Below are 21,222 nucleotides of genomic sequence, written 5' to 3' on the forward strand. Positions count from 1 at the left end.
AATGAGCGATGTCAACAGAAGCAGTCCGAGCAAGTAGCATTAGGAGGAGCAGCCGCAACGAGCAGCATCAAGAGGAGCAGTTGTAGTGAGCAACGTCGGGAGGGAAGCAGTCGCAACTTGTAGTGGGCGGCATAGAAAGGAGCAAGCACAAGCTCAGTGAGCGATGTCACTAGGAAAAATGGTGACAAGGAGCAGCCGCGTTGCAAGGGCAATGAAAACAAAAAAAAAAAAAAAAAAAAAAAAAAAAAAAAAAAGAAGAAGAAGGATGAGATGGAGAGAGGGTAGGAAGAATCGGAAAATCGGAAGAGTTAGAGGCGGCTAAAAAATGAAGTGGAGTATGTAGAGTTTTGTAATATTGTTTATATATGAGTAGACAGTTCTGTTCGGTTTACTTTGGGTTCAGTTTTTAGTTAAAATTTATAAATTGCTCAACCCTAGTTTGATATCAACTAAAAAATGAGTTATTTGTAAAATAATTAAAAGATCAATTTGAAAAGTATAAAATTTATTTAAAAATAATTATAGTATTTAAGAATCGATTTATAAAATATATAAATTTATTCATAAATATTAAATATTTATTTATTAACTTCTAAGCCATAAGGTCTTATTATTAGTATAATAATTAGGGATCAATTTGTAAATTTATATATGCTTACTCATTAGTAATTTTTAAGGATTCTGCTTATTTATAAACAACTATCATGTTTAGAGATCAATTTATATGTACTTATTTATAAATGATTATAATATTTAAGAATCAATTTATAAAATTATTAAAATGAATTATAAAAAATAAATAAAATTTAAATTAAAAAATTAAATTATAAATTTTACCAAACTTTAAGGATTTAGTTATTTCATATTAAAAATATATGTATTAATGTGTAGGTTTATCCAAAAGTTAAAGATTCAATAGGTAGATTTTAAAAGTACAGGGACTAAAGTGAAAATTTTTTTATACTTCAGTAGCTAAACTATATTTTACTCTAAATAAAATGAGCAGAGAGGCAATCGATCCAACAGAATCTGCAATCCTGGAGATCGTATTTCAATTAATTATATGAGAAAAAACGTCCATTTTTCACTTTTAAGATAATGACATTGATCATTTTCTCCAGAACTAAAACTTCAGCTATTCCAATCGCCTACTCCTGGCAAAGAGCCTGCCTCAACGCCATTCTCATTACAGTTCAAAACAAGAAGATAAATTACAGATGAAATTTGCTATGCTATTCATGCACCAAATCACTGCCATCACTCAATTTTCCTTCCTCAACTAATTTTATATTTCATGTCATGTACATGTAGAACTGGCACCGCTGATCTATTTTGTTATAAGAATCTACAAAATTCGAGTCACATGAATGTTTAAGGGGGCTTCTCTGCTCTAACCCCATGAATGCCAGATCCTCCTATGTATTTGCTTGTCTAATTATATCACTGTCAATTTTCAAAATGTCGTCCTTTCAAATATCCATCTTCCCTTTGTCTCGTTTGCCATTGGTTTTAGTCCGGTCTGGTTGGCCACGCTGAGAAAAACACAAAAACTGACCTCAAACCTTTGCCAACCAGTAACCCCATAAGAAAACCATTGCTGTTTCAAATGTCCCAATATGATGGAATACAATTTCTCTTGAATTTATTAAGAGATGTGACATGCTTACCTTCTTCAACACAAATGCCAAATATAAATAAGCTACTTCCCATTCATCGGAAGATAATGTGCCTGGATGTCCAACGGCAAAACAAGAACAAATTAAAACTAAATTAAGGTATGAGAATTAGAACTCAGCATCCAAACACCAAGCAAATAAAAGAAATCATCAAATGCAAAGTGCAAGGAGCTTACTCTGGTCTTGGTTACCATCACCCAAAGCACCAAGCCTTCGCATCAATTCAATATATTCTGGTTTTTTCAAATACTCTTGAACAAATTCATGTCCATTCTTCACAAAAATTAGCTCCAAATCATACTGCAAAAATTGAAAGAAAATTAAAGGACAAGGTTTGCCGATTAACAATCCAAAAATTTCAAGTTGAAGCATTATCAATTAAAAACCATAGAACTTGCTTCAGAACAATAAAAATACTTAAATTCATAGTTGTGAAAGGCTCTAAGGCGCACTAAGACACAAAGAGGGTTTGGAATCTAGGCGCAAAGCGTAAGAGCCCGCCTAAGCAACACAAGGTGCAAAAAATAATAATAATAATTCATTAAAATTCAAGTAATATAAAGCTACATGCAATAAAATGAAGTACCAAACATCAAATCTAAAGTTAAATATAATAATGTAAAGTATCAAATATCAAATACTATAATTGTTTATTTGATAAAAAGTTCATAAGTTAAAAAAAAGCCGAGTTTCTCCATCATACAATAAAATCAACTACTCTTCAATCTTCACAATTCACATTTATCGTTTACAATCACAAATTCATAATCAAATACTACATTATAATCTTTATTTGCTAGCCAAACTAGCTATCTATATATATATACAATTTATGGAAAATTAACATAAAGTACAAAACAAAAAAAACAGAAACATTAATAGACAGAAACAGCAGGTTGGTAGCAAATGATGGAACTGTGGAAGAGCAGCCATCAGCAAAATGAATATAAAAAAGGGCAGCAGCATTCCAGCAGCATTTCAGCAGTATAACAGCGATGGGAGAGAAGGAGAAAAAGAGAAAGAGAAAGAAAAAGTAAAAAAGAGAAAAAAAAGGAAGGAGAATGATAAACTAAAAAAAGAGAACAATAATTTTTTTTTCTTTTTTCTTCCTCTCTTTTATTTTTCTCTTTTTCTCTCTCTCCTACGGATGTTGCTTGCCGCTGTGCTGCTGCTATGTCTTAAAGTTTTAAGTCTAGGGCAAATTTAGAGCTATTTATATATGATGACGCCTCGAAGGGCATGGCCGTGCCTCACCTGTGCCTTGCGCGCCTGAGAGTGCCTCAGGCACGTCGCCCGCCTGGGGCCACCCCAGGCGCTAGGGCTGCCGCCTGGTGTGCCTTGCGCCTCAGGCGTGCCTTTCACAATACTGCTTAAATCAGACTTCACTGGAAGCGCCATGAAAGGGACAATCCATTCAGGACAGTCGACAGTATTCTGGAATTGCAAAAAACTATCATTGAAAGATGGTAAGGGAAAAAAAAATAGAAAACCAAGACAGTATCATTTTTTGCTCATAATAACTTTTTGGCTACCACATAACAAAAGCATAATAAATGCAATTGCTCAAAAACAATATACAAGTTATACACCAATTTATCACATGAACAAGGAACATGTTCAATTAAGAACAAACTAAATACACAGAAAACAGAGAAATACCTCCAGGTGGAACTTGTACTTGATAGCATAAGGGCTAGAACATTTAAATTTCTGCCCACAAAACAAAGCACTTATCAGATTAGAGGCTACATAAAATTACATAAATTTAACATTAGAGAAGAGTTTACCTTTTCAAAGTAATCTTCATCAAAACGTATCCAGTGGACACTATTACCAAAGGCTAGTCCTTTAGCTGCATATGAAAATTGCATCTTCCATCAATAATGGGAATCTTTAATCCTCATCAGGTCAAAGCAAGAAAGTAATCACAATGAAGACTGAGATAGATCAAAGATATTAGGACTAGGGATGGCAATAGCCTGGGTATTTTTGGTTACCCAATCCAACCAAGCCTAAAAAAAGGGGTTTGGGAAGGATTTGGGTTTAAGAAACAAACCCATGTGGATCAGATTTTATGTGCTGGAATCCTCATCAACAAACTAGTTTATATAAGTAATTGTAAAACATATATTTTATAACAATATCTATAAATTTTTTATATATTTATTTTTAAAGTATAGAATTTAAACTATTGTTAGGAATATGAAGTATAGCCAGGTTGATTCATTAATTAGAAATGCAAAATAAGAGGAATTAGTGGCCAAGCCAGCTGGACCTGGTACATAACAGAATAACATGTGCAGAAGCTTACAAGTAGGGATAGGAAAATAGAGAAAGGCACAAGTTGTGTTATTTTGTATTCAGCATATTAACTAGAGGGTCTCTTGCTAGAGGTCTTCTGGTGTTGTTTTTCTCTATCAGGATATTTCCTTGTTATTTCGGCTTTGTAGCAGGCCATGAGCTTCTTGTGATGTTTCTTTGGACTGTTTGAAAATTTCTTGGTTATTGTATTCATTACGTAGAAGTAGAGTTATTCTCACTAAGGTTGTTTGCTGGTTGATTAATTAATTAGTAACACAAAAATACTCCTTGTTTTCTTTTCCTTTGCACTTCAAAGTTCCTTGCTCTATCAAATACGCTATAGAATTATTAATTTTTTTAAAGATATAAATTATTAACAAAAAACATAAACTGAAACAAGTAAAACCAAAAAACATAGAGGAGTTCTAGCAAGAATTAATACAAGAATCCTAGTAGAGGACTCCAAATAGTCCTCCAAGATCTGAAAGCAAACAAATCGGCAGTTTAATGGCTTTGCTTTTTAAGGTCCATCAACAGAGTCTCTTCAACATTTCTAGGCAGAATCTTGAATGCCATTAGCATACAAGAGCTGCAGTCCAACATCTAAAATCAGGCTGGTCAAATTGCAATCATGAGAACTTGTGAATTGCCTTCAGACTCTGGTAGGGAGAAACAATAGATGAATAGGATAAACTGATAAATTGGGAGATACTAACGAGGGAAATTTTGTCCAGTTGCTGCCAAAATAATTGTGAGGTTGCGGCATCAGCCATTCAAGTTGTGGAAATAGCCCCAACCTTCATAAAAAGTAAGAACCCATTCCAGATAAAATTACGTATGCAAAAACACATCAACAAAATCAAATTCAGGTTCAAGCAAATACAAGTTTTTCAAATTTCAATCAACTAAGTGTATCATTACATTAGATTTGTCCAGTTTTTGTTTATGAGTCGCACCCAAAAGTAATCGAAGTAAGGTTAACAGTATGCTTCACAGACAGGAAAATAGGGGGACTTTTCTGAAATGACACTTAGTATTGCATTTTAAAGTGATATTTGTCATCTTGACAGAGAGTAAACTAAAAATTGCTAACAAAAATAAAGAGAACAGCTGCCATATTTCATTATAGGTCTCAATGTTTGATCATTTATAGCATTTATTCAGACAAACTAATAACATATCTAAACAGCAGAAGACAAACCTTCTCTAAGCTTCTTTACAATAACATTAGCATCTGGCATTGTTCTGATGAAGATGCCTCCTGGAGGAAGCAAGGCTGATACATTGGCCAAGGCTCTTCGAGCAAGTGCCTCAGTAGACCAGGAACAGTGCAGAGCAAACTGCAAAATATAGTGTTGTGCTTCAGTACTCTGCAGACATGCACATGAGAACGTACCCATACACACAGAATTCAAGAAATTTGCAAAAAGTTACTGAGAATAAGCTTGCAGATGAAAAGCAAAGAGTTCATTCTTACCAATCCTATTCCTATGCAGAGACTAGAAACATAATGCATAATTACCTGGATCATGGTGGTACTCTTGAATCGTGATATTGATATATGGTACACCAATTAATTAAATATAGGATATGTAGGGGTCAACTTAATAGGTATACTAATTCTACTAGTGGTACATTTAGTTGGTAACCAATTTAAATTGGGGCATGTAAATTATGTTTATGCAATATAATATGATGTTTAAATAGTTAAATATATGACTAATAATTTGATAATATTTATATTTTCTAAAAATATTTTAAAGTTTAACTAATAGATAGTAATTTATACTCCCAAGTAAACATTGCCACCTATTGTGTTTTAAAATGTGTTTTCTTCTTTTTATTTTTCTTTTGTTATAGCCTTTCTTCTTCTTTCTCCTTCTCTTCTTTTCCGTGTGCCTACATGCTATGGTAGACATGCATATTTATTTTTCTTTCTTCTTTTCTTCCATCTTTTCATTTCTTGTTGGAATCTCTATTTTGGTGACTCAGATCGTGTCTCCCAATGATTTGAGACGCAAAAGTATGGTGTGTTGGCACGCAGTAAGCAAAACACGATTCTCAAGGAGATGAGAGAATCTAGTAACTATGAAATAATACATGCTTCAGGGCATTCCATATGGAACACATAATTTGGATACTATGTTTGCCTCACAGTTCCAAGATTTTGCTGTCTATGTTGTATCCTTTTAGATGAAACATATGTCTAAATAAGAATAGAAATTGATGACCATAAGCAACATTTTGAATTTCAAAATTTTGGAAAGAAAAATCAAAATTGAAATATGCTACATCATTCAAAATCTGCTGGAAATTCTTTGACATGGCTTAAAATTCTTAAGATCGACATTTCTTCAGAATGACTATGAATTCAGTAACATAATCTATTGTTAACAAATCTCTAGCATTGTGATTAACTCCAGACTCCAAATGACTTGGAACATTGTCAATAACAGAAATAGATATCAAGAAGGCACATCTGGTTCACCTGACAACTGCAGATATCAAAAGGAGCATCATCTGCCAAAACTTCATCCAAGGAAACCTGAATATGATGACAGAACATAAATCTCAGCTATGCATCAACAAGTTACTTACAGCATTAAATCAAAAGTTGATATATTAATTTTTTGAATTTGTATACAACCAAACTGTTAAAATCCATACATATGATCCATGTAACTAATATTAAACTATGGCAAAATACACTAGCTGTAGTAACTCCAATTACCTCATAACAATCCGCACATATGAGGCGTGCAGGAAAAGAGAACTTTCTGCAACGCTGATGGTGATAAGCGTCACCATTGTAACGTGAGCGGCAATCTTCTATCTACAATAAATATCAAAAACAAATAATTCAAAATTAAACAATATGGAAAGAGATTTGATTACAGAAATTTTAAAATGTAACAGCAGAAATAGTTAAGAAAAACAACAGGTGATAAAAGCTTCCACAACAGAATATTAGAGATTTAAGAACCAAACAAATGCATCATAGTGTATTAAAACAACTAATATGAAGTTAAAGCTCAAACTTCAGCCTCCTGTAAATACAAATTTGTCCACAAGTTGCGAAAAAGAAAAGCAGCACAAAATACATGAACTGCCTTTATCTGTTTACCGAGCCTTCAGCAATATCAATGCCAACATAATAACCAATTTTTGCTTTATCACATTTGATTAGATCATTGCCCTGGCAAACAAAAATATATCAGAAGTGAATGCTAATAAAACACAGAGAAATATATTAAACTTATAATACAATTGATGCAAAGGATTAGACTCACCTTGCCACAGGCAAGATCAAGAAGAGCATCCCCTCGGCGAGCATAAAGTTAAACTAAGACACTTTTTGTCTATACAATCAGAAGATTTATGTGACTGAGTTGTTTAATAACCGCAATTTAAGGTGTTCGTTAAGCACAGGCATACCCAATTGTTAAGTTTCTTTAAATGGATAATTGGACTCGCTTCTCGTTCTTCCAGAGTCTGATTTGTCATTGCACTGTAATGGTTAGCTACCTTCTGAACAAAATCCTCAGAAAAATGTGCATCACCTATGCCCACATAATTAAATCCTCAGCTTTGAAACATACGACTAGGCACAGTCCAATGAATATCTGATAAAATGCAAGAGAAGGGAAAAAAAAAAAAAAAAAAAAAAAAAAAAGACTGCAAAGGTTCAGCCTTAAATTTTTAATTACTTGGACATGCTACAAGTAACTAACTAATTGAAATTCCCTTCTTTTCCTTAATAACATGTTTGAAAATATGGAACTATGAACTGAAACTTTAATTCTTTCAGTTTCAGGAAAAAAAAAATAAAGTTGAAGCTACTTCAACCTAAAACCCAACACTAGGATTCAACATTAACCAAATAACCAACTGATACATCAGCTTTATATGAGAAAACAAAATCCAACCGAATAGAAAAGAAAAGAAAATTTTCCAACTTTAAATCTTGTAAAACACAAAACCATGTTCAAAAGGCAACTAATTAATAAAAATAAATAAATAAATAATCCTACAACAAAGAAAATTACCTTCGAGAGTACATTTGACTCTTGACTTAGGTGGGCCATCACAAGTAGAGGTTGACGGAGAATCAGAGTATCCACGTTTCATGACCAATCCTCAAAATCAAATACAGAAAATTAAGCACACTTACTAATTCACTGTTATCTTTATCAATGCCGTATATGTAAATTTGGGATTCTATGGAAAACGATTAATCAATGGAGGGGAGGGTGTTTGATTCCAGAAAGGAAAAATTTAAAGGAAAAAAAAATCTAAGAAGGTTCTTCAGTGAATCCGTAGTTACGGGCTTTTGATGAATGAGAGTATGAGGCCGTCTCCAAACCTACTCATCATTTTTTATTATATTTTGATGTAAAATATAAAATTGAGGCAACATTATCTCCGATTTTATTTTCCTTTTAATATTATATTATTTATTTTATTTTTATTTATTTATTTTACTCAAAAATTTCATATAATTTTATATATTCACTCCAAATATTTATATATTTTATATTTTTATTTAATATTTAAATATTTAATTATATTATAAATAAATAAAAATATATTAATTATAAAATGCATTAATTAAATATTAATTATAAAAATATATTAATTAAACATTAATTATAAATATACCTTAATTAAACATTAATTAGTAAATTAAAAATAAAATAAATTCATACATATTAAATTATCAATAAAAAAATATAAGCTAATTTATATGATCATTTCAATTCGTATATTATTCTCACAAATACTCTATTAATGCATTACGAAATGCAAAATGGGTATCTTTATTCATAATTTTTTTGTATCGAGCTAAAAATTGTTCAAATCGAGTAGTTTTATCGACAACCATTTCAACAGTTGGAGTTGAAAATTCTCTAACGTTTTCAATAAGTGCAGTAAGATCACGTTCGTTCTCGATTATCATATTATGCATGATAATATATGTAGTTAATATATCATGAAATACTTCTTTTTCTTCAAAAACGTGATGGCTCTGCAACTATTGCAAAATGTGACTGCAACACTCCAAAAGCACGTTCAACATCTTTTCAACATGATTCTTGTTTCATTGCAAAATACATCTTCTTCCTTGTTTGTGGTTCACGAATAGTTTGCACAATAATTGACCATTTCGGATATGTACCATCGGTTAAATAATAACTCGTATTATATTTTTTTTCTTTGAATAACATAATGAGCGGGAGGAGCAATACCTTTAGCAAAGTCAGAAAATAAATGCGATGACTCCAAAACATTAATATCGTTATTGAAGCCAGACATTCCAAAATATGCATGCCATATTCAAAGGTTATAATCAGCTACAGTTTCTAAAATGATTGTTGGTGATCAACTACGACCTGTATATTGGCCAGCCCATGCAATAGGACAATTTTCCATTTTCAATGCATGCAATTGAGACTACCTAACATTCCAAAAAAGTCACGTTGCTCACCAATATAAAGAAGTCTTGCAACATCCTCGACAGTTGGTGATCTCAGATACTGCTCACCAAATACCTCAACGGTAATTCAACAAAATCTCTTTAGACTTTCAATTGCAGTAGACTCCCCAATTTTCACATATTCGTCGGTAGCATCCACCGACAAATCATACACTAACATTCGAAACACATCTATAATTTTTGGAAGAGTAGATAATCCAATTTTACCTATTGCATCTCTTTGTTATTTGAAGTACGTATCATGCGCTTTTATTGCATTGACAATACGAAGAAACAAATTTTGAGGCATTTTATGTCGTCGACGAAACATTACATCATTGAATCGTGGATTATTTGAAAAAAAATCCAGAAATAAATTATGATCAGCCGCTTCACGATCTTGATTGATTACTAGATGACCTAGAACAAGCCACCTCTAGAAACTCGGTGTTAATATTGTATTTGCTGCAAAACCATCTTATTTCTAAGAAATTATTGATTAACTGCTTGTGCTTCCACTGCAAACTCATTATCATCTAAAATATAATCATCAATATCTGAAGAAGATGATGATGAATTTTCAGCATCATTATTTGATGTATCTCCAACATAGAAATCCATTTTAAGTAACAATCTGTAGAATTTTTTTGACTCGAATTTAAGAGGAACTAAAAAATATGAGTTATGTTTATATCTTTGAAGAATACATTACTTAATAGGAAAATGTAGGGATAGGGATGCATACTATCCGAAAGTGGATATCGAGATGAAATCTATCTAATAGTCGATTTTAAGATGAAATCTATCAGGATATTGTAGGTTTAATTATTGTTTAAGATTTCATCCGATTTTATGGAAAAATGTGGGGATAGGGATGCATACTATCCGAAGGTGGAGATCGAAATGAAATCCATCCAACGGTCAATTTTAAGATGAAATCTATCAGGATACTATTGGTTTAATTATTGTTTAATTTTCCATGTGACTTCATTGAAAAAAATGGGGATAGGGATGCATACTATCCAAAAGTGGAGATCGAAATGAAATACATCCAATGATCAATTTTAAGATAAAATCTATCAGAATAATGTTAGTTTAATTATTATTTAAGATTCCACTGACTTATATATATTGGAATGCCAATATCTACAACTTATCATAAGTTAGTCATACCCTTCAATATTTAATCACTTTGTAAACTATGACTTCAAGATCTGCAGGATATTCTACCAATGAAGATATACTATTATGCAAAATTTATCTAGATGTTTCACAAGATCCTGTTATAGGTAAACAACAATCTAGTCAACGTTTTTGGAGTCAGGTGGCAGAAGCATATGAAGTTGCAAAGAATGAGTGTTGGGAGTCCTGCAACCCACAATCTTTGCAATATCGATTGCAAGTTATTGAGAAGGCTATAAGAAAATTGAACGTTTGTTATCAACAAGTTGAAAACTTACATCCTAGTGGTGCTTCAAAGCAAGATCTAGTGAGTATTTTTTTTGTAATTATTTTGTACATAAATCTTAGAATTTTTATTAACATTTTTCAAATTATGCAGCTCAATTAAGCGAAAACTTTACTCATTCAAGATCCAAACTATAAAAAGGATTCAAATTTGACCATGTTTAGAGCATGATGAGAGATGCTGAGAAGTTCAAAGATAGTAGCTCTAAAAAAATAGTTCAAAATCAAAACTCCTCTTATGTGTCCTCATAGTCGGACAATCCTACTCTTGACTCACCTATGGTACCATCTTCAAACTTATCATCATTTTCAATTCATTTAAATGAGGATATTGCAGGAGATTATACATCATCAGATTGACCTTTTGATGTCAAAAAAGTAAAATTGAAGAAAAAACTATGAATCTTTTTCATCCGCTCTAAAATGCTTACATGCTGATAATGAAAAACTTGTGGAATCGTTGGCGAGTGCAACTGCAAAAGGGAGAAGGGAAGGCTAACGAGAAGCAGAGCTTTGGACTTAAAGGAATTTAAAGAAGAAAATAAAATTTTACTGCTTGATTAAATTATATTTCCGATCTAATTGCTCGTGAAATGTTTCGCCAAGAAAAAATTCGAATACCAGAGAAAAGAACTCAACTTCAACAACACTACCGTCATCCGCCTCTAATGTATATAGTCAATATCTCAAAGATATTGCTGGATCCGTGTCCAACCTATCAAAATATTAAATAGTTAATGTATTGTTACTGATTGTATTTTCAATTAATATATATTGTTCAATTATAATAAAGCAAATGCGGTAGCGGATCGTTTGACTAGTTTAACCATTGGTGATGATTTTAATTTGAAAATTTATCAATGGCCTCTTGTTACTATTAAATTTTTACTGGATGCTGATAGGTTGGGGCTTTCATGGCCTAGATTAATAAAATAAGGGCTCTATCCCTCTTTTTTTTTAAAAAAAATATAAAATAAATTAAAAATATAATATATTACGAGAGTTAAAAAAATAAGAATCTAATTGAAAAATTTTAAATACTCAAATAGTAAGGAAGAATTTTTATGAAAAAAATATAAAGTTTTAGACTATATTATAAATTAACAAAAAAAAAAAAAAGTAAATAGCGCTGCTACAGTGTCACACCAAAATAAAGTTTTAGACTATATGGCGTGATACTGTAACACAACACTAAAATTCCGCTGAATTTTGGTGTTGCGTTGGAGGACATCTCCAACGTTAAAATAAAATTTAGCGTAACATTAGAGATAGTCTGAGAAACAAAAAATAAAATTGAGAGTTTGCTGCTATATTGGTTGTTTATCAGTAATACACTGAACCAAAGGGAGCTGCTATAGTTTGTTCTTTATACAGTGAGGCCACAATTTTTTTTCAACACTGAAGCAGCATGGTGCAGTTGGCTAATAAAATTATGCAAAGTGGGAGCTCCAAGTCATGCTCTGCTTAGTGGCTGTGTGGCACAGGGGACGCATCAAAGCGAATTAGCACAAAAGGCCTTCTATAATTGTGAAGCAGCTAGCACCTGTTAGTCAATCAGATAGAAATTAGTTGAATTCTGAAACAAATGATACATAATCATAACAGAGTGAAAATTAAGCGACCTTGGTATCTATCGATGTCGTTAAGAATTGCTCATAATAAATAGATAAATACAATAAACGAACACTTAACGCAGACAATTTGAAAGATATCACCCAAACATCACCATCATTGAACATTCTCTACACAATAGATATTTGAGAGAATCCAACAAGTGTTCTCCTTGTGGGTATTTTTCAAATTATGTACTAAATGCATTCTGTCGAGCAATAAGGCAAGAGATACAATTTGCCGAAAACTTAGTAGAATTAAACAAGTATCTGGCAAAAGAAATCAATACACGTATAAGATGGAAAAATACAATAGCAGGTACGAGGACCAGACCATATTGCTTGAGGCGAGAATTCTAGATGCCTGAATGAACCTTAGTGCACGATCTCCTATGAAGCTCTGTGGAAGCAGAGCCGTGCTCAACAACCTTAAGGATGGAAGAAACGTAGAAGAGAGGAATGAGAGCGCTTAAGGTCCTAAAATTAGGTCTATTTCTGCTTTTTGGGAAATAGCTTTGATTAAATATCTTTATAATTGTTTTCAAAAACAATCTTTATAATTACGATTTTTTTCTTTATTAAAATACAGTCCCTAACTACAATTTATATGATATAAAATTAAAGTTATACGGTCATATGGTTAATCCGGCGGTTAGTAAGAGTTTCAAATTGCACAAAAATAAAATGAAATTTGAAGTTCAGAATTTCTGATGGTTGTTAAAACTGATCCAGATCAGTCGATCGAATCCGTTTAATCAGAAAATACTAAATAGCCCATGATTTGGCTCGGTTTAAAGAGACTTTTATATTTAAAATAAGCGGTATTAATGGGTGTATTATTAATGGAATCGAAAATTCAAGCTGCTTGAATTCAGTTTTATATGAGTTGAATAATATTTTGTTTAAATTAAAAAAATTGATAAATTAAATTAATTTAAAATTTTTATTTAATTTTTTAATTTTTAATTTTAAAAATTTTGATTAATTTAATTTAATTTTAATTAGAAAAAATTAATAAAATTAAATTGAATTGATTAATAAATAATTATATATTATTTATAATGATATAAGAAATTAAACTATAAATAAAATTAAAATATTTTAATTAAATTTTAAAATATTAAAAATAAAATATAAAAAATAAAAAATTTATTAAAAAACTCAACCGATAAAATTAAATTGAATCAAATCAAATCAGTTCGATTTAAATTAATTTCTATTCAAAATCAATTCATTTATTTTTATAAATATTAAAATTTTAATTTTTAATTTATTTATTTTAATTTAATTTTAAATCAAATCTACGGATCCATAGTTCTATAAATCAATTTAAATTTAGTTTTCTGAAATCAACTGTTTTCGGATTGAAAAAAATGAGCTTTTACTGTCGTCGCCATTCCAAGTGCTCACATGTTGTTAACCGATTCAACTTTATAAATTTTTTTAAAAAATATTAGTTAATTCTTATAATATAAAAAAATTGATTAATTAATGTTTTAATTTTAAAAATTATATAAAATATTTTTTATTTTTTTAAAAATTTATTAATTAATTATTTTATTAATTTTAATAATTAAATATTATAAAATTTAAAATGCTTTTGATAATGAGTATTAATTAATAGATTTTTTAAAAAATTAAGCGATTAATTAATAAATTTTTAAAAATTATAAGAATTATATAGTAAAATATTTAATAACTAAAATTAATAGGTTGATTAATTAGTAGATTTTTTAAAACGTCAGAAATATTTTAATATATTTTTTAAAATTTTAAAATTAATTAATAAATTTTTCTATATCATGGATATTAAACAGTAATTTTTTAATTTTTTTATGCATAATATTATTATATATAAATATTTTTTCAATTATATTATATTAATATAAAATAATTAAATAGATTATAATAAAAAACAAAAATTATAAGTTAAATAATAATTATTATTATTATATTTTATTAATTAAATTAAATTATTATATTATTTTATTATCTCTTATAGAGTAAAAAGTATATAAATTACTACATTATTATTTTATATAAATATAATAATATTTATTTTTCATTTCTTATTATAAAAAATTAATTTTAAGTTTTTCTCTATTATATATAATTAAATATTATTATTAAAATTTACGTAAATTTATTTTAGTAATTATTTATTTAAATATATAAAAATATTTATTTAAAAATATATTGATTAAATCCAATTTAGCCTGTAATCTTGTTGTAGTTTCTCTAAATTCTCTTATGCAGATATGATATTTTCTGGTGAGGCTGTTTTGAAATCTGTTTTATGTTTCGTTTTCTTATTTCGATTTTTCTTTGTTTGTTTTCGTGTTAGGGAGTTTTGATTGGTGGTGATGTTGGAGGTACTCTGCCTGTGTTGTTCTCGTTGGGGGTGATTGGAATTGGTGAAAATTGATACCAGAGTATTGCTTTGCTTCTAGATGGTGGTTCCGTGTATTAGTTCAGGGAGTCATAAGGATGGTTCCACCTCTCAGGAGTAATAAGGCTGCTGTGCTAAGACTTGAGTATTAGAGTGATAAGGGTTAATTTTGTAAATATTGAACAATTGAATGAGTCTTGTGATTAGGATTCTTAGGGTGATTCGTTCACTTACTGGTGATATTTTTCCATTATTCTCTCCTATTCAATAGGCAACATTAGTTATCAATTCTCTTATTTAAATCATGTGTGTACTGTGAAGAAAAATATAACGAAGATTATATTCTTAAAAAATATCTCTTTTTCACTTTGTTGTCTTGGTATCAGAGCTTTGACGATCTCTTACCATGGCTTCGTCAAATTTGAATGTCGCCAATTTCGTCACTTTGAAACTCAAACAAACAAACTATCCTCTGTGGAGAGAACAAGTTTTGAGTTTAGCTGAAAGTCAGGAGCTGTCAGATCACCTTGTTAGTGGCTTTCCTGAGGATTAGAAATTTAATAACCCTCCCAACCCAATTCCCGAAAATTATCAACCTCAACAATCAGACACATTCAAAGCATGGCAAAAGTCCGACCGATTACTTCGTGGATGGATCTATGGAACATTAAGCGAGGAATCACTCGGCCTTGTCATCGGATTAGAAACTGTTCATACTGTTTGGAGCGCTTTAAAAGATGCGTATGTCCAAGATTCACAAGAAAGGGTATTTACCCTCCGACAGCAATTGACCTACTTTCGCAAAGAAGAAAGTCAGTCCATCACAGAACACCTAAGATTGTTTAAAGAGATCTGTGACAATTTAGCAGCAATTGGAAAAACAGTACCCGATGAAGAGAAAGTATTTTGTCTTCTTACCAGTCTGGGACCCCAATACGACACGTCCACCACAACGATGCTCAAGCCACCGCGACCAACGTATAATGAGCTAGTCTCCCAACTTAAGAATCTCGATCAGCGACGTATGTGGTTTTTCACACAAACTGAAACAGGTCTTGACCAAATTGCTTCTCACGTGGCTTTCTATGGAAATCAACAGACTTCTTCAAATTCTTCTTCGAATCGACGTCCTCGATTCAACTCTCAAGGGCGTGGCTTCCAAGCTCAGCAGACACAGGGACAAAGACAGAACAAGGAACCAAGCCTCCCTCAGCGGCGACCTCCTCCCGCAGGGCGTAGAAGAATGACACCAGCCGAACGGGAATTGTACAAGAACGAAGTTTGTCAATACTGCAACAGGGATGGACATATTGCCAAAATTTGCTAGTGGATTCCACAAGATAAATCGAACAGCCCTGCTCCAGCTCTTACTGCCCTCTCACACTGGATAATGATGTTATTGACACTGACTGGGTTGCAGACTCCGGTGCGTCGAACCATATGACAGGTAACAAAAAGCTATTACATAAGCTTCATGATTATTATGGACCTGATTCCATAACCATAGGAGATGGAACTTTTCTATCTATCGATGGTGTTGGGAAGGCTTCCATAGAACAGAAAAATAAATTATCTATTTCAAATGTTTTATCAGTTCCTGCTCTAAAACAGAATTTGTTGTCTATTGGACAATTAACTGATGATTATCCTGTCAATTGTGAATTTTCTAATGTTTCTATTTCTATTAAGGATCGACAAACGGGACAGGTACTGCTACGAGGGCCACGGAAACATAATCTTTATATTTTGACTGGTGCACCCAAAGCGTATTTTTCCAATCGGTTTAAGACTGGTACTGCGGCCATATGGCACCAGCGATTAGGACATCCTCAATCATCTGCAATTTCTGTTTTATTTAATAAGAACCTAATTGATGTAAAAGGGTCCTTGCATTCTAAATCTTTATGTGATAGTTGCCAGTTAGGGAAGTTGAGTAAATTTCCATTTTCTTTGTCCAAAAATAATAGTTTCTCTGTGTTTGAAAAAATTCATTGTGATTTATGGGGACCAGCCCCTGTTCTGTCTTTTGCAAAATTTCAATATTATGCTTGTTTGGTTGATGACTATTCTAAATATTCATGGCTAATACCCCTGAGGAAAAACTCTGAGTTTTTTGCTGCCTATAAAGCTTTTGAACAATATGTGCTCCGCCAATTTGGTAAGCACATCAAAATTTTTCACTCCGATGGTGGAGGTGAGTTTTTAAACACTGCTTTATCTTCGCATTTTCTTGCATAGGGAATTAAACATCAAGTGTCTTGTCCTTATACACCTGAGCAAACCGGTGTTGTTGAACGACGACACTGTGTCATCCGTGAATTAGGCTTAACTATGATGTACCATAGTCATGTGCCGTTATCAATGTGGGTTGAGGCTTTTCAAACTGCAGTTTTTTTAATAAATAGATTGCCCACTTCTGTGTTAGGACATGACACACCATATTATAAATTGCATGGGTCTCATTTTGACTATAGTTCTTTGTGAGTTTTTGGATCTAAGTGTTTTCCGTATATATGGGACACAAGAAATCATAAGTTCGACCCTAAATCGTGTTTATGTGTCTTTATAGGATATAGTGAAAAATACAAAGGGTACAAATGTTACAATCCTAAAACTAAGAAGATAATAATATCTAGGCACGTGAGTTTTGATGAAACAAGTTTTCCTTACAAGTCTGCATCCTCTAATAAACTGTTTGCTGTCCAGCTTATAGATTCATGGTTACCCCCATCTAAGAATAACAATTTTTCTATAAGTTCTGTTACTGGTGCAGGTACTTCTACATTACCAGAAAATATTACAGCAGAGCATGAGAGTATGGTTATGAGAAGTGCCTCTAGTACATCAACAGAACAGCAGGATGTTATCCTCGTACCTGAACTGCCACATGAACCTGTTCAAGCCACAACAACAGATTCCGCACCTGCTATTCCACCAGCAAATAACGCTCTACAATAGGATGATTTTTACGCAGACTTGTTACCGCAACTACCCATGACGATAGATCAAGAACCTGCAACATCTTCAACTTCTATTCCATCAAATTCAGCAGCATATACTGATGCCAATACACCAACAGATGCAGCCTCTCTTACTGATCAAATTGCGAACTCCGAATCACCATCTTCAACTCCCAATTTTAGTGACTCCTCACCAGTAATTTCAGCTGCCGTTGATTCGGCGATCAGTCCTTCAGCAGTTCATACTGACCAAGGACAGTTGACCTCAGCTGTTGGAACCTCCAATCAGAATTTGTCTACTTCAGCTATCACATCTCCTGCAGAGAATTCAAACGATCAGAATCCGATTGCGGCACCGCACCCTCAACATTCGATGATCACCAGGTCACAATCAGGTATTGTAAAACCAAATCCCCGTTATGCTTTGCATGTGTCAATATCTTCTAATGTTCCACCCGAACCCAAGACTGTTAAAAGTGCTCTTGCACACATAGGTTGGAACCAGGCAAAGTTTGAAGAATATCAAACTTTACAATCTACTCACACATGGAAATTAGTTCCAAGACCAGAAAATGTAAATATAATAGGATGTAAATGGGTGTACAAAGCTAAACTCAACTCTGATGAGAAATTAGATAGATTAAAAGCTAGGTTAGTGGCCAAGGGGTTCCACCAAAAAGATGGTGTTGACTACACCGAAACCTTTTCCCCTGTAATAAAACCAGGAACCATTAGATTAGTTATATTTGTTGCTTTAGTCAAACAATGGCCAATAAGGCAATTGGATGTAAAAAAATGCTTTTCTCCATGGTTTTATTACTGAAGACATTTATATGGAGCAGCCACCCGGAATGAAAGATCCCAATTACCCCAATCATGTTTGCAAACTCCAGCGTGCTTTATATGGTTTGAAATAGGCTCCAAGAGCATGGTTTAATCGGTTGAGTACTTTCTTACTAGATTATGGTTTTTTTTGTAGTTTAGCTGATCCTTCCTTGTTTGTCATGCATACATCGACTGGTATCTTGGTTCTACTAATCTATGTGGGCGATATGTTGTTAACAGGGTCTTCTATGGCTCTAGTTCAGAATTTCTTGCAGGTTTTGAGTTCAAAGTTTTCCATGAAAGATCTAGGTCTGCTGCATCACTTTTTAGGGATCCAAGTGCAGACAATGGATTCTGGTTTACATTTAAATCAGACGCGATATGCTCACTCTATCTTGGAACGAGCTCAAATGGTGGATTGCCAGCCAATGCCAACTCCTCTTGTACAACGAATGGATGTTACTTCTGATACAACACCCCTTAGTGATCCCACACACTTTCGTGGCCTTGTAGGCTCGTTACAATATTTAACACTTACTCGTCCCGATTTATCATATAGTGTTAACTATGTTTCACAATTCATGCACAATCCAACAATGTCTCACTTGAAATATGTTCGTCGTATTTTACGATATTTAAAAGGAACAATACATTATGGTCTTTCATTTACGGCAGATACATCACTTGCTCTTAGTGCTTTTTCAGATGCAGATTGGGCGGGTTGTCCAACCACACGGCGGTCCACTACCGGCTATTGTACGTTTCTCGGCGCTAATATCATCTCCTGGTGTGCCAAGAAACAACACAATGTTGCTCGCTCTAGCACCGAGGCTGAGTATCGTTCCATGGCTCACACAGCAGCAGAGCTCACTTGGCTTGGTTATCTCTTAGATGACTTGCGAGTTTATCCTACCAAGCCGCCAATTTTATATGGCGATAATCTAAGTGCGTTACACTTGACAGTCAATCCAGTTTTACACACACGAAGTAAACATGTTGCCCTTGATTATCACTATGTCAGAGAACGCGTTGCTCAAGGAGTTCTGATCACGAGATACATTCCCTCAGCATATCAAGTTGCTGATATATTTACAAAGTCAATGACAAAAACTCGCCTAGCACAATTTCGACGCAAACTCTATCTCCATCCTGGACACAGTTTGAGGGGGGATATTAGTTCAGGGAGTCATAAGGATGGTTCCACCTCTCAGGAGTAATAAGGCTGCTGTGCTAAGGCTTGAGTATTGGAGTGATAAGGGTTAATTTTGTAAATATTGAACAATTGAATGAGTCTTGTGATTAGGATTCTTAAGGTGATTCGTTCACTTACTGGTGATATTTTTCTATTATTCTCTCCTATTCAATAGGCAACTTTAGTTATCAATTCTCTTATTTAAATCATGTGTGTACTGTGAAGAAAAATATAACGAAGATTATATTCTTAAAAAACATCTCTTTTTCACTTTGTTGTCTCCATGGCTATATTTGAAAATACCATAGACCAGTCCTTTGTCGACAATGATAGCACTAAATCTACGGAAACGTTGGTTGCACGTTATCGACTGTTGATTCGTTGTTCAGAGTTGGGTTTCTCTGCTCTATGGTCGGCGATGACTATTTTGGCTTGTTTTATTGTGGCTGAAAGTATGTTCGGCTTTTCCTATCGTGGTAGCATGTTATGCTTGTTCGGCCGCTATTTTTGTCGTGGTTGTGTTGCGGTTTGTTTGGTTGATCGGTGCAATAGGGTTTTCAAAGTATGTTCCAGCCACTCCCTTGAGTTAGGAGTTGGATATGTTGGATTGAATTCCTATTTTTTATTTGGATCTTGAAGTTGAACTTTCTTGTGATTGTACTTTAAACCCGATAGAATCTTACGAAAATGCAATACATATTGCATTTGGTACAAAAAAAATCGACCAGACCAATTTAAAAATATTAAAATTTCTTTATCATTAGTATTTTTCTAAATTTAAACATTTTTACTAAATAAATATTATATTATTTTAATAGTTTATTCTCAATTACTTAGTTTATTATATTATTTGAATAAATATTATATTATATTCTAAATTTAAACATTTTTATTGAATAAACATTTTTACCATTTTAATTTTTACTGAATAAACATTTTTACCATTTTAATATTATATTATCTAAATACCTAGATATTCTCGTATTCCATTATCGACGCCCCTTTGTTTCACGCAACACAGGAAATAGCTCGACATCCGCAAGCAATAACTCAACCAAAAAAAAAAATTGAGAATAAACTTTTTTATTTTCCTATCAAACTATTTTGATAATTGGTAGCTTTTTAGAAACAGAGAAGAAAATTATTTTCATAGAGAGGAGATTTTTCTTCAGAGCAAAGAGAGATGTTCATTATCATTAAATATCGGATATCTCTTAATGGTTGGTGGCCAGTTATGCCTACCACCCACAAAGGACCGCCAAAAATTTGAATTTCAGTTGTTTTTTTAATTTATATAAAGTAAATTAAAATTGAGCTATTATAAATAAA

General features: G+C 32.5%; 1 pseudogene; it reads right to left on the reverse strand.

Annotated features, from left to right (window-relative positions):
* Positions 1 to 1,007: 1,007 nt before the first annotated feature.
* LOC110616726 lies at positions 1,008 to 8,350 on the reverse strand (annotated as a pseudogene).
* Positions 8,351 to 21,222: the final 12,872 nt, after the last annotated feature.

The sequence above is a fragment of the Manihot esculenta genome, chromosome 6, assembly GCF_001659605.2.
Source record: "Manihot esculenta cultivar AM560-2 chromosome 6, M.esculenta_v8, whole genome shotgun sequence".
NCBI lineage: Eukaryota > Viridiplantae > Streptophyta > Magnoliopsida > Malpighiales > Euphorbiaceae > Manihot > Manihot esculenta.